At 37.7% G+C, this 13,043-nt stretch overlaps 1 long non-coding RNA gene across 1 annotated transcript in view; it reads left to right on the forward strand.

Annotated features, from left to right (window-relative positions):
* Positions 1-4,549: 4,549 nt before the first annotated feature.
* Positions 4,550-13,043, forward strand: part of LOC116593114 — a 92,048-nt gene continuing 83,554 nt past the window's right edge. The window contains exon 1 of the long non-coding RNA XR_004286759.1: positions 4,550-4,619. This is a non-coding gene — a long non-coding RNA (uncharacterized LOC116593114). The remainder of the gene's footprint in view (positions 4,620-13,043) is intronic.

The raw sequence follows: 13,043 nt of genomic DNA on the forward strand, positions 1-13,043 counted from the left end.
AAATGTTCAGAAGTGTAGGTCTCCTTATAGGACCTCAGGTACACATCCAGATGTCAACCAGAGCAGCTGTCTTCATTTGAAAAGAAGGGGGCACATGGAGAGGGAGAGTAAGGGAAGGGATGTTGAGTATGAAAATAGGGGAGAAAATTGCTTTCACTAGTATTTTTCTACTATCAAAATTCTAGATAAAATGGGGGAGGAGAGCTGTCAAATGTGAGTCATTTCAAATTTTACTATCAAGGGTTCCTTCAAAAGAAAGTTTCTCTATTGACCCACATTTTGATAGATTTTTCACTACTAAGCAAATGGTTTTTATTACATAATAACTTATTTCTCCACTTTTATTAATGAAAGACCTGCATCTGATCATTAGATATTCTGATTAGCCTGTGCTAAGTGACCTGATCATGACAGCTAAGGTAGAGAAAATTGCGATGCTACATGGGGATATTTTAGTTAACCTTATCACAAAGAGTTCTCTCAGAATCACCTAGTGTTTGAAAAGAAATACAGATTTCCAAGCTCACATCAAATATTCTGAAATACTGTCTTTTGGCTTGGGACATAGGAACCTTCATTTGTGATAAGTCCTGTCCTCATTCTTCAGGTGGTTCATATCTCAAGTTTCTTGAACCATCCTTTGAGAAGCACTGCACTGTAAATTTTGAAATATTGAAAATAGCTCCCAGACCTCCCTCTGAACTGACTTTACAGATCTGGTGACTTCAGTCCAGGAACCTCTGTAAGGATGGATAATTGCAAACTCAATTTAGCTTTCAGCCTTAGGCACTACTTGGGTTGAAGCTCAAGAAGCTATGACTAAGCTGACCTTTTGTCATATCTCTTTTCCTCCCTGTTTATTTAAGTTACCATCTTAACTGGCCCTTGAAGTCAAAAGTGCTTTTGTTCTCTGCATGAATGGTTTGATTCACATCACATGAATATAGCTTCAAAGAAAGAAAAGTCTCTTACCTTTGGATAATCTCTCCCTCCCCCTGCAAATACCACAAGCCAGCTAAATTGGGATTTTAAAGGTTTTCTGTTTTAAATATTTCAGAGCCTTCAGATTACTGCTCTTTATTTCCTCCTTTGAAGAAAGAAGGCCAAAAGAAATAACACCCACTTAGGGTATTTTTAACAAAGGTGATTTCTTCCACATAATATTGTATTTAAGATGGTGATTCACAAACTGGGAGCTTAAAATGCTGGGCTTCCTGGGGCCACCTCCAGAGTGTGATTCAGGAGGTATAGGAGGGGGCTGGGAATTTGTATTTTGATGCAGTGACTAGGCGAGTCTCTGAATCAACACTTTAATGAATGAACCTTGCCCAAGGTTAAATGACCAAGACAAAATCTGACCAGGAAGACTGTGTTCTTTCTAGCATCTCAGGCTGCTGGAAATAAAAAGGGCAGGAAAGAATCAAAGGCAGTCTAAGCTACTTGTCCTTTGTTGAACCAAAGATTCCTTCATTCACCTGTCCCTTCTACCCACACCCCCTCCCATTCAGTTCATGTTTCAGGGGCACTGAATTTCTCATGGTACCTGGTCACGCATGACTGTTTTTGTCTTCCTGCTTTTATGCACATTATTCTTTCAGCCTAGAATTCTTGTGCCCTGCTTTCTTCTCCCTGCTGAACTCAGGACTCCATTAAATGTCACTTCCTTGTGAAGCCTTCCTAACACCTGAGGCTGAATAAATCCTTCCCTTCTCTGTACCCAATAGATTTTTGTACATGCTGGTATTAGGGTGCTGAGAAACTGGTGTATATTCCATTGCCTATAATTTATTTAAAATAGTTCCTCATAGGCATTGTGATCTGTATATGAGTAATTTAGTAAGGAAGTCTATATCCTAGGGCCAGTTAGATGAATTATCCTATCAGGCACAACCTCAAGAAGTGCAACATCCAGATTTGAATAACAGATACTTTCATTTTTAGAGCCTGATCATTTTGGGAACACTGAGCAAAAATTACAAATACTAGCTTTTGATGAAATGCATTTTAAATAAACTATAAATATATTAAAATGTCATACTGATGAGTATGCTCTATGGAATTTTTATACCCCCCCCCAGAAAAACCCACTATGTAACAGAATTGTCATCCCACTTTATACTGTCTGAACAAAGGCAGCTTTAAGAATAACTGCGAGAATGCATGATACACTCATTTGCAATAGTGTTGTTCATTTTTCAGCACTGTCAAGAAAATTCATCTAAAGAAATTATAAGCCTAAAGAGCTCCTATATTGGCCATTTGTCATTAGAAGCATTCCCCACAATGAATAGGCATTACAGGTTGTTAAGCATCTCCAGGAACATTGCTCATTGAAATTTGTTGGAAAGATGATTGAATGTTATTTAAGTAGAATTTTACATGCAATAAATAGTACGTTTGCAGACTGCTGAGAAAATTGATGAAAAAGGATAATGTTCTGTTTTGGACTCTAAACAAAAGGCAATCAATTAGTAGGACCAGGTTGAATAATGTGAAAAAAACTGTGCCTAGAAACTCTCCTGCTGAAACATTGAACCTCAGGCTGAAATAACTGCTTTTGCATTAAAAAGATCTATAGCTTGGCATAAACAGAGCAGGAAAGGGGATTATGAACAGAATCCATTTCTGGACCTACATCACTACCCAGAGCTTGATTTCTCATGAGCCCACTTTCTTTTCTGGGTCTTGCCTTTATTATGGACTACATTTCAACTTCCTTCTAAGCTCACGGCCGCACACTCTGGCCAACCTATAAAATATCCTCCCCAGCAAAGATTTTAAGTGATTTAAGGAGGGATCATTAATGAAGCTTAGAGAATATTACTGATTTTCAGGACTAGCCATGCGGTGCTCCAGTGTGGAGTTGTCAGTAAGACTGTGTGTTTTTTTTTTTTTTTTTTTTAAAGAAGATTTTATTTATTTATTTGACAGACAGAGATCACAAGTAGGCAGAGAGGCAGGCACAGAGAGAGAAGGGGAAGCAGGCTCCCCACTGAGCAGAAAGCCTGGCATGGGGGCTCAATCCCAGGACCCTGAGATTATGACCTGAGCCGAAGGCAGAGACTTTAACCCACTGAGCCACCCAGGTGCCCCAGTAAGACTGTGTTTTGTTGGTAATGGGGATGAAGGAGTTTTGATGATGGTTCCTTTATGTAGAGATCATCAATTTTTTTCTGTTAAGGTCCAAATAGTAAATATTCTAGTATTCATGGGACCTGTGGTGTCTCTCATAATGCAGTTCTGCCCAAAACAGCCTGAGAGCAGCCATTGACAGTATGTAAACAAATGGACAGGGGTGTGTTCCAATAAAACTATGTTTACAAGAATGGACAGCTGGTCCCTGCTCTTTGTCAAGAGACGAAAATCATGGCTGAACAAGTCCCACACAGAACAGTCTTAGATCATGTTTACATATTTACAAGAAATAACTAAACTATTATCTCACAGGTGATGGTTTCTGATTTCATATTATTTGTATTTTATCTTTGCTCATAAATTGAATGGCTGGTATTAAGCTTGAAGCTCCCTCATTTTTCCTCCTGTGCCTTTCTCTCTGGCTTTCTGTGTTTCTGTCACCACTTCCTAATCTTTAATATTGAATCAGGTTAGATTGGTCCCCCTAGGAGGTGGAGCCTTTGGGATGTGCCTATGAACTCTTGTGTAATTGCTACACCAAGCCAAAGCCAAGAGGACAGGCACATTTAATATCTAGGTAGCTTAATGGATATCAGATGTTGGTACTATTAACTCTACTGTTTTTTTCCCTTTCCGCAAGCCCCAGGATTTTTATACAGGGGAAATCAGAAGTCTTAGAGAGGAAGTCAGTTAAAAAGCCAAACCAAGGGGTGCCTGGGTGGCTCAGTGGGTTAAAGCCTCTGCCTTCGGCTCAGGTCATGATCCCAGAGTCCTGGGATTGAGCCCCATATTGGGCTCTCTGCTCCACGGAGAGCCTGCTTCTCCCTCCCCGCTCTGTCTGCCTCTGCCTACTTGTGATCTCTGTCTGTCAAATAAATAAATAAAATCTTAAAAAAAAAAAAAAAAAGCCAAACCAAACCAAACCAAACCAAACCAAGCCGAACCAAAACAAAAAAACACTATATAACACATTGTGCCTGAGGGATGTCAGATACGAAGATGACATCCACTGATTATATATGTAGTAGTTCTCTTAATTGACTTCACTGAACAGATTTACTCACTGTGTAACTGACACCCTCCATTCCCTCTGTGAAAGAAATTCCCTGATTCTCACACCTCATAGAATGTTTGGGCTAGCAGGCTACATTCTAGTATGTTTCAGTCATCTGGTATGGTTTTCAAAATCCTGTTTTCTAGGTCCCACTCTAGACCACTTAAATCCATTCAGGGTGGACTCAAGTGATTCCAGTATGCCACCAAGAAAGAGTTGCTGGAGTTGCTCAGATCGTGGTCTGTGGCCAGCAGCAGCAACGTCTCAGAATTTAGAACTATGGACTCTGCCGCACCCCAGAACTACTGAAGCAGAATCTGTGTTTTAACGGGATTGCTAGGTGATTTGCCTGCACATGGAAGTTGAGAAGCCCTGCTCTGGCAGGTCCAGACACTTTTGTCACCACCTGCCAGTAGCAAGTATAGCAAGGGTGAGCTATCTTTGTTCCCCAATCTGGTTATCCAGTTATAACTGTAATTGTATGAACATCATATAATTAGTACACAAAGACAGTTGTTGCCATGAAAACAAAATGGAATATTTTGAGAGACAATATAGGTTGAGTATAAAATTGCCTATCAAATGAAGTTGGAGATAATCTGTAAAAATTGAGGGGAAAATTTGTAAAATTCTGGATTGACCATGTAGTCATCTTGCTTCATGATTGCTGTGCCAGTTTAAAAAAAATAAAAGGGTACATTCTGGACCTGGAGTTTTGGAAGTGGTTCATATGAAAAAGATTATTTAACACTCTAATCATCAGCACTTCCAGAGTCAAACAAAAGACCCTTCCTATAGATTTAACACAGGTAAACAAATATTTTAAATTGAAATATAAAAGATTCAAAAAATGTACATTTTCTGATGTTGCATCTTAATTGGTGTTTGGATTAAATTTATTAACTACTGCCCCAGAACACATTGCATAAGAAAGCTTTTACTGTTGACACTCAACTGATGAATCAACCAGCTTGCCTACTTCCTGCTTTCATGGTCCAACTGGTCTTGCTCCATGAGAGTGGTTTCTGGACTTTTGAATTTCACTGACCAGGAAAATTTCAGAAGTATTTTTGGAGAACTCACATAGAGTTGCCACTACTTATTAGAGCAGTTAAGGAGGAGAATGCAGCCCTATCATGTATTATCTATGTTTTCAGGAGAGAAAGGACATTAACAACTTAGAAGAACACAATTCAGGATGAAAGAGAAATCCTCAAATGGCATAAATTATCTTTATGGAAATGAATTAATTTTTTAAAAATTACCTCATTTTACTATGAAATGTGAACACCCACCAGAGCTCTGCTGATAATCATATGGGAATCAGCTGTATGGTGCTAGAAAGTGATAGAAGCATGGGATGGTTGAAGTTTACTCTTTACCATGACTCTGCCCTCATGCCCTCTCCTGACATAGTTAAGCCCGTGCTCCTTTGTGCCATGGGTACCTCTGTTAGCATTTACTTCACTCTATTGTAGCTCTTAGTTATCTGTTTATCTTCACCCCTGGATTGTAAACTAGGTCACCTGCATTATGTATCTGTTATGCACAACACAGTAACTGATACATAGTGGTGAGGCAATGCGCATTTGCTGGATGAATGAAAGCAGTGGGGCGGCTTCATACACAATGATATCAAAGGGAAGTGGAACTCACTGCAAGATGTACATTATTCTACTCCTCTAAGACTCTCATTGACTATCTTTGCTGAATTGTCAATATCATGGTAATATATATCAGTAAAGATAGGATTGGCCATAGTTGGCCATAGTTGATTGTGTTTTTTCATCACTTCTCTATTCTGAACCCATTTAATATAGTATATTTAATTAATATTGATTTTCAGACAGGGAATTTCAGGGTAAAAAATATTAACTGTTTTATTACATTGTATTTTCATTAAATTGTGAAGAAATGGAAGTATTCTTTTCTTTTGAAAATAAGATGTTAGGGACGCCTGGGTGGCTCAGTGGGTTGAGCCACTGCCTTCGGCTCAGGTCATGATTCCAGGGTCCTGGGATCGAGTCCCACATCGGGCTCTCTGCTCAGCAGGGGGCCTGCTTCCCTTCCTCTCTCTCTGCCTGCCTCTCTGCCTACTTGTGATTTCTCTCTGTCAAATAAATAAATAAAATCTTTAAAAAAAAAAAAAAAAAAAAAAAAAAAAAAAAAAAAAAGAAAATAAGATGTTAAAGGAATAATTAATATCCCAAGTTGGTTCTTTGAAGAATAATTCCCTCCTGTATTTGAAATTATGTAGTTATCTTTTGTTTTTTCATTAAACATCAATAACTAAATGCCATTAAAACATGTTCATTATAATTAATTACAGTTCCCTTATCTGGATAATCTATTTATAAATTTGAACTTCAAACACCACATATGTGGGAATTTTTTTTTAATAGAATAACACTCAGGACTGATACTTCCATTACTTTTATGTCCATCTTCATGTGATCCCCAAATAGTGCAATTTGAATTCTTTATTAACATTTTTATTGTATTGATTATATTATTAACCTATTAGTTAATATTCTGTCCTTTTTTAAATTTTTTTTAAGATTTTATTTATTTATTTTGACAGAGAGAGTGAGAGAGCACAAGCAGGGAGAACAGTGGAGAGAAAGAGAGGTAGAAGCAGACTCCTCACAAGCAGGGGACCTGATGTGGGGCTTGATCCCAGCAGCCTGGGATGATGACCTGAGCCGAAGACAGACACCTAACCATCTGAGCCACTCAGGCATCCCCCTTCTGTCCTTCCTATGTGAAAATTACTCTTCTGGTTTGTTGTGACTCAAATGTGAGAATGCTGGCATGCTATCTAGCCATGTTCTCTGTTTAAATTCCCTTTTTGACCATTGGAATAGAGTGACTGCTGAATGAGAGGTGCAGCTATGACCATGAAGCAGAACAAGCCAACTGCTGCTTGTGGGGATGAAGCCCAGGATTGTCCTATTTAGCATAACCGTTCTAGCTGATTCCACAGTTAGATCATGAGTATGGGGCCACTGCTTTGAACAGTTGGGAATTTCCCACATGAAAATAACTCAGAATGGGCTTCTTGGTATCTAAATATTTTCCCTTTTATTTGAAATTGGGAAGTATATTGACTCAATACTTGGTTTTAAATAGGAGTTATCTTTCTTTAGATTAGAAAAATAATTCTGAAAATACAAGGCTAGTTTCTTGCTCTCTCTCTTTTGAGACCTTTTAGATCATATCTTCTGATACAGGAAGCCGGTATTTTTCATACATAGTATCTGGATATTCTTTGTGCTGTAGTCAAAGCTGTCATTATGGAAATGTGATTTGGTGAATCAAGCTGCCATGATGTGGGGGATAAGCTGAGTCAGGAGCAGGTTGTTTTGCAACATTAGTGAAGACAGAGATATCCGCCATGTAAAGCAATTTGTCTAGACCATGTCATCAGGGAGGGGCTGATAGAGTAGTGACAGGGTACCTAGCCCAAGAGTGGTTGATACATAAAGTATATTTGGAATGAAAGCTACTTTAAAAAAAGATGCTGTATATTGAAGTCTTACACTGACCTAATTCAAGCTTATTGCAGCTTTATTCTCCCTGAAGTAAAATACTTTACTTACCAGTACCTATTTCCAAGTAAATACTTGGATAACAGGAGATCTACAGAGTTTAGGACTCTACACATGAGAGGAGAATGACATCATCTATTTGAATTACTTATTTATTCAGTACCTAAACCCACAGGTCAGGCATTATGCTTAATGATTAGGGTATAAGATAAAAAGCAGAAAATGCACCTGCCCCCATGGAACTTACTACTCTTCTCTAGTTTGAGCATGGAGACCAACAAATACACAGATAAAGTAAAAAATTCTGTGGTTATAGATTGTGGTTAAGTTCTGAGAAGGGAATGGAAACCAACACAGGGATTAGAGGTTTGTGTTGACCTCAGTGCAAATCTTTCCCAACACTGAGCACCCTGGGGGAAGATCAGGATCTGGGGTCCCCAGTGCTGCTTCTGAGAGACTGAAAAGGAGGCATTACCTTGCTCATCTGGGTGCTACAGCTCAGAGAGATGTCCAGAGGCAAGCTGAACTTTCAAAATGTTCTTTCTTTGTCACCTGCTTAAAGAAGCAAATTTGAAAATTCTAAACCATTTGGTATATCGTGAAGCTTTTCCTAATAATTGTTTCAAATGGCCCAAGGGTGAAGTTTCTGTCAATGTTCCTTCTACAGCCATAATAGTGCTCAACTGTCACCTTAACGACTTTATGTCCTACAAAGTTTAATGAAAAATGTGCCACTTCGATGAAACCAAAGAAAGCTGAAAATGGGATATAGGAAAAAACACTGTTACTATGGTGATGGCATCTCTTTGGTAGTAGAAGAAAATCATTTAATAAAGTTATAAAATCTTAGTAAATATTGGACAGCTTTATGGAAATGTAATAAACTGAAATCATATATCAAAAAGCACTAAACCTCATTTTGCATTTATGAAACACAGCAAAATTATAATGCGAATGAGGACTAAATGACCTATAAATGTGAAACACATAGTTAAGCATGGGATATGTCATCCAGAGTCTCTGTGGCTTTTCTGTGCTGTATGTTCAAGTTAAATGCATTTATAAGAAAAAACATCTGCCTTTTTCTAGGCCTCGGTATATTTTGGTGCCTTTTCTGGGCCAGAAAGGTAGAACAAAAAAAATATCCATTTGCTTACAGATAATCCGGTAAGATATCAAGAGAAATGAACAAGTCTGTGTCCTTGAATGTACATTTAACAAGGTAAATGCTGATAATGTTGTTAGGCTGATACTGTTACTGCTCGGCCTGATCCAAAATGTAATTGCTTTTTGTGTTGCATGCCATGTCCTCTAGTTTGTGAGGAAACTATTGATTTTATTCATAAGACATAGCTATTGTTCTGTGTTTTTCTAGACACCACTATAAGAAGCTGTGTTTGAAGGTGTTTTGAATAATGTGTCCTGGGATATAAAAGCTTTTCAATTTGTAGGGAGCATTTTGTCTTATAAAGAAACAGGTTTCTCCCCATCAGCTGGTCTAGACTTCCTGCAGAAGCAAACTAAAAGGGGCAGAGTCTTCCTACAGCACAAAGAGGAGGCATTTCCAGCTAAGAAATTGAAAGTGTATATTTTAACTATGTAATTCATCCACTTGCTCTGTAATCATCAAGGGGAGGCATATACTACTTATTCATAAGATGGCCAAACAACCAAGTGAATGAGTCCATCAGTTGCCACATTCTCAAAATGCAAAACAACAGAACTAGCTGATGGTTTTCCTAGAGTCAGCCAGTGAGCTAAAACAAAGCCATCAATCTCAGAACTCTATAGTCAAACCTTGGCACTAGTCTGATTTTTCATGGTTCATCCTCAGGTTTGGTGTAAGTACCTCATATGCAGCTTTGAAGGTTCTCATGTTCTGTTTCTTTGCTTCCTATGCTTGAGGAGTTCTCAATTATCTCGGATTTGATTTCTCAAGGTAGCTCTCACACACACTGCGATTTCTCCTCTTTGCAGTTCTCCAGGAACATTGCTCAGTATATATTCCTCCACTTTTAGGACTCTTCTGGATTCATAACTTGCTGAAAAAGATCGATTACAAAGAAGAATGGAGAGCAGTATTTCTTGCAGAAGGTTATTAGAACGGTTGGTTTGGCAGGAGACGGAAGACAAAGGACTGTAATAAAATTAAGTATAAAAAGTCCTAAATAAGTGTTTTACCTTCTATTAGAATATAAAATTTGAAGTGAAGAGTGGTGGTAGATGAGGCTACACCTATGCTAATAACAGAACACTGGTAAGACACTTCTATTTTTTATTTATTTATTTATTTATTTGTAAGACACCTTTTATTAAAAAATATTTTATTTATTTATTTCACACACACACACACACACACACACACACACAGATCACAAGTAGGCAGAGAGAGGAAGGGAAGCAGACTCCCTGCCCAGCAGAGAGCCCAATGTGGGGCTCGATCCCAGGACCCCAGGATCATGACCCGAGCTGAAGGCAGAGGCTTTAACTCACTGAGCCACCCAGGTGCCCCTGTAAGACACTTTTATATGCTAGGCGCAAAGTGTTTTGCGTGGCCCATCCTGTTAATTTTTTCTTGTTTTACTTTTGTTGTTGTGGTTGAGGTATCGTTGACATATAACCTTGTATTAGTTTTAGATGTATAACATAATGGTTTAATGTATTTATGGCAAAATGATTAGCACAGTAAGTTAACATCTATCACTGCACATAGTTATACTTTTTTTTTCTTGTAAGGAGAATTTTTAGCAACTTCCAAATATAAGATATGTTAATGTTAGCCAGAATCACCATGCTCCACAGTTCACTCCAAAGACATTGTATCTTTGACCACTGTTATCCCATTTAATTTTTATAAGCTTTACAGTAGGTATTATTATTATGCATACTTTGCAGACTAGACATGGCATAGAGGAATAAGTAATTTGTTCAAGGTCACATAACAACCAAGTGGCAGGACTAGGACAAAAACTCAAATCTCTTTGACTCTGAGACCAATGATTTAACCATTACCCTATATTGAGGTAATTCTGATCTAGGTGTAGCTCTGTATAGCTATCCCTTCTAGAGGAAACAATGCTGTAATTGATATCCATCACAGAACTGAAACTTAGAATATCTTTGTATCACTAAGCCCCAGGAAAGTTGCAATGCACACCAGAGCTTTCCTTTAGGACCCTTTTGGAGAGCTGATGCAGGGGCCACAGTAGAGACATCAGGACATTGATGGTCGGCCCAGCTCAACACCAAGTTAGAACAGCAAACCTGAATAGTGAGTTTTAGAAATAAAACTGTGGATCAGGGGCTAAAATGCCATTGTAGATCAAGATAGGGGTAAGGTGAATAAAAAAGTTTAATTCAGACTGAATATTGCAAAGTCAGAATTCTGACTGATTTGTTATTTAGTCTACTTCTGTTGGGTCAGGATTGGCACCTTAAATGAAAGGACCAGGAAAAGGGGGGAAGAAGGAAGAAAGGAGAGGAGGAGAGAAGGAAAGGTTATAAATGAAGAGAGGAAAGAAGGGAGGAAGTTATAGATGATGTATTCTCATTATAAAAAAATATAGAGCATTTAGGGAAATTTATTTTTTTAAAGATTTTATTTATTTGAGAGAGAGAGAATAAGCAGCTGGGAAGGGCAGAAGGAGAGAAAGAGAGAGAGAGAGCAGCAGACTTCCCACTGAACAGGGAGCCAGATGCAGGGCTCAATCCCAGGACGTGGAGATCATGACCTAAACTGAAGGCAGACGCTTAACTGTCTGAGCCACCCAGGTGCCCCAAAGGGAAATTTAAAAAAAGAAATAAAGAAAAAGAAAATTTACCATAGCTTTCACCTTCTAAAGAAAACCACAGTTAACACTTTGGTATGTTTCCTTCCAGTCTTTTTCACCTCTAGGTAAAAGAGTTAATATACTTTTATACAGATGTGCCCAATTATATATATAGTTAAGTGTCCAACTTATTTCTTTTAATAGAACATAAACATATTCTATATTACCATAATTCTTGATAAACATCATTTTAATTTTTATGTGATATTTTATCACTTAAGTGTAGAGTTACTTATTTTTCCCATTATTAGACTTTAGAAGATTAGGATTTAAAAGTTTTTAGCTGTCATTCTCTGCTCTTTATTGCTTTTCCTCTCCAATTTAGGACTTTTTTCTCATAGAGACCTTCAAGGTGGAATCTGTGGGTTAAAGGTTAAATACCAGTTTAACCCTTGCCAAATTGTTTTCACTTCCTGTAGCAGTGTTTCAGGTTACCCTTTCCACTATGTTACCATCAGCATTGAGTACTCTCATTAAAAAAAAAAAGGACAAAAACAAAAATTAGGCAGGAAATGGCAAGGTATCATTGGAAAAATTGCACGTTTTTGATTCCCGGTAAACTGGATATTTTCCCATAAGATGATTAGTCATTTGCATATCCTCTTTTTGTGGTTTCTATACACGTTGCTTGCTCATTCATTTTTTTAGATCTTTTTCTCTTTCTTATTGAGAAATACATGTTGTACATACAGAAGAGGATATAAAACATACACACAGTTTAGAGAATAATTATATAGTAAGCTCCTATGTAACTACAGCCTGAGTTTAGAAATAGCTTGTAAAACGTTTTCTCTACCCCGAAGATGCATGTGCCCCTCCTTGAAAACCACCTTCTTCTCTGTTGTGTCCTACTTACAACCCCAGCACTCTACCCAAGCCCTCGTAAACACAATCCTTATTCTGACTAATCATTCCCTTGGTTTTCTTAATGTTATTATTACCCTTATAGGCATTTATAAACAATTGAATTTAGTTGCATCTATTTTTGAACTTTATATGGCTAGAATCCTACTCTGAACTCTTGGGACCACCTACTTCTTCAACATTTCATGTGTAAGATTGATTCATGTTGCCGTGTGGAGCTGTAGTGTACCACAGTGTTATTATTTCCATTTGTTATAGCAACTTAAAAAATGAAAGCAAGTTTTTTTCTATCATATTTGAAGCAAATACGTTTTTTAAAATTCCTTATAATTTTGGTTATATTTCAACATACAGACATTTTAGACAGGTTTGCACAGTAAAATCCATTGATCTTTTCCTTTATGAATTCTTTCATTCTTTGAAACCTAGAAGCTCCTACCCCTACAAGGTGTTGATAAATATTTGCTCTTAATTTAGCTCTTTCATCCTTTGATTTCTTTTTTTTTTTTTAAACAACAGCAACAACAACAACAAATTTAATGCTCTAATCAACATGTATTTATTTGGTTTATGATCTGATCTGACATCTAGATTGATTTTCCCTCCGAATGG

The sequence above is a fragment of the Mustela erminea genome, chromosome 6, assembly GCF_009829155.1.
Source record: "Mustela erminea isolate mMusErm1 chromosome 6, mMusErm1.Pri, whole genome shotgun sequence".
Classification (NCBI taxonomy): domain Eukaryota; kingdom Metazoa; phylum Chordata; class Mammalia; order Carnivora; family Mustelidae; genus Mustela; species Mustela erminea.